The sequence below is a fragment of the Stegostoma tigrinum genome, chromosome 36 (assembly GCF_030684315.1).
Source record: "Stegostoma tigrinum isolate sSteTig4 chromosome 36, sSteTig4.hap1, whole genome shotgun sequence".
Classification (NCBI taxonomy): Eukaryota; Metazoa; Chordata; class Chondrichthyes; order Orectolobiformes; family Stegostomatidae; genus Stegostoma; species Stegostoma tigrinum.
In genome coordinates this window covers 2,331,192-2,333,273 of record NC_081389.1, presented here as the reverse complement: position 1 = coordinate 2,333,273, position 2,082 = coordinate 2,331,192, and positions in this window count along the sequence as shown.

Genomic DNA, 2,082 nt, shown 5'->3' with positions numbered 1-2,082 from the left:
ATGCCCTCTCATGATTGATCCTTCAACCAAAGGGAACAGCTGGTCTCTATTCACCCATCTATATCCCTCATAATCCTGTACACCTCAATCATGTCCCCTCTCAGCCTTCCAAGCCTATCTAGTCTCTCCTGAAACCTCAATAGCTCCATTGCAGGCAACATCCTGGTGAATCTCCTCTGTACCCCAATCTGGTGCTATCACATGCTTCCTGCAGTGAGGTGACCAGAACTGCACACAGTACTCCAGTTGCAAGCTGACCAATACTCTGTACAACTCCAACACTACCTTCTTACTCTTATATTCAATGCCACAACCGATCAAATTAAGTGTCCCATAGCCTTCATACTTACCCCATGATCGCTCTGTTCCTCTGAGGTACCCAGTGCTGTGCCATTCATTAAACACTCCCTCATCGTGTTTCTTCTTCGAAAGTGCATCACCTTACTCTGGCCAGCCTGACTCTTCCTATGACCTACAATCATCTTCTTCACAATTAAGCACCTTCCCAATCGCGGTGTCATCTGCAAACTTACTTAAGATTTCCCACACATTTTCATCCATATCATTTATGTATATAACAAACAATAACGCTCCTAGTACTGATCCTTGTGGTACGCTACTGGTCACCAGCCTCCAGTCACTCAAACAGCCTTCTACCATGACCCTTTGTATGCCATTACTGAGCCAGAATCTTATTTACCTCAAGCCCTTTAACATTCGCAATTCATTTCCCATGTGGAACCTTGTCAAAAGCTTTGCCAAAATTATTAAAATCTACATCAACTGAACTTTCCTTAAACACACACTTGACCACATTTTTGAAAATGTCGAACAGTTTTATGAGGCATGGTGTCCCCATGGCAAAGCCACGCTGATTATCTCGAACTAACCCATGTTGTTCCAAGTGAATATTAATTCTCTCCGTCATAATTTTCTTCAATAGTTTCCCTGACACTGACATGAGACTGTCTGGACTGTAATTTCCAGGTTCACCTCTATCACCTTTCCTGAAAAGTGATAGAATCACATTAGCCATTCTCCAGTTCTCTTTTCAAGAAGGACAGATTGCATTTAAACTGGAGGGGCACTGATATCCTGGCAGGGAGATTTGCGAGTGCCACTTGGGAGGATTTAAACCAGTGTGGCATGAGGGTGAGAGCCAGAATAGTGGGTCAGCATGTAGAATGACCAGGGAGGAGTCAGAGACGAAGGCCAGTCAGGCTAAGATGAAGAGCAGGCGGGACTGTCCCAGTGGCAGTGGTTCAAACTGATGTCTCACAGCATCAGGGATTCAGGTTCTCCTCGTGCCTGTGTGGGTTTCCTCCCAAAGTCCAAAGATGTGCAAGTTACGTGCATTAGCCATGGTTAATGTGGGGTTATAGCTATAGGGTGGGGGCCTAGATGGGTTGCTCTTTGAGGGTCAGTGCAGACTTGACGGGCAAAATAGTCTCTTTCTGCACTATAGGAATTCTATGATTGCTTTTATTCAGTGTTTCTTCTGGCCTGGCCTGCTATCCGTTATCTCCTTATTCACCTAGCCCAATCATATCTCTCTCGTCTTTGGGCTGCACCTCCAACAATCCACTCACTTCTGCCCGTCCAATGCTCCTCCCTCCCTACACCCACCACCCCTCCCCTCCCAACACCGGCCCCAACTTTGGTTTCAGCATAATTGCCAATCATTCCCAGGTGCGAACAGTTCTGATGAAGAGCCACGGGATGTGAAATGTTAACTTTACTTTCTTCCCACTGATACTGCCAGACCTGCTGAGTTTCTCCAGCAATTCCTCTTTATGCTTCCCTCTAACAGCCTTGTGAGCAACCCCCACAACAAATAGTTCAAGAAGGCATTTCACCTCGAGGACAATTGGAGGTAAGCAAGGCCGAGCCAGGCCAGCAACCCCCACATACCGAGAATACATTTTTTAAAAAATGTTAGCTTGCAGATTGCAACTGAATTGTGAAATAGGAAGCAGGCTTTGTTTACTTCTACCCCATAAAGGCAAACTTCTCTTTTTTGTTCACACAGAGCAGAAGGGAATTGTGAAACATCTGATGAGCTTCTTTAGTAATAGGTCAGGA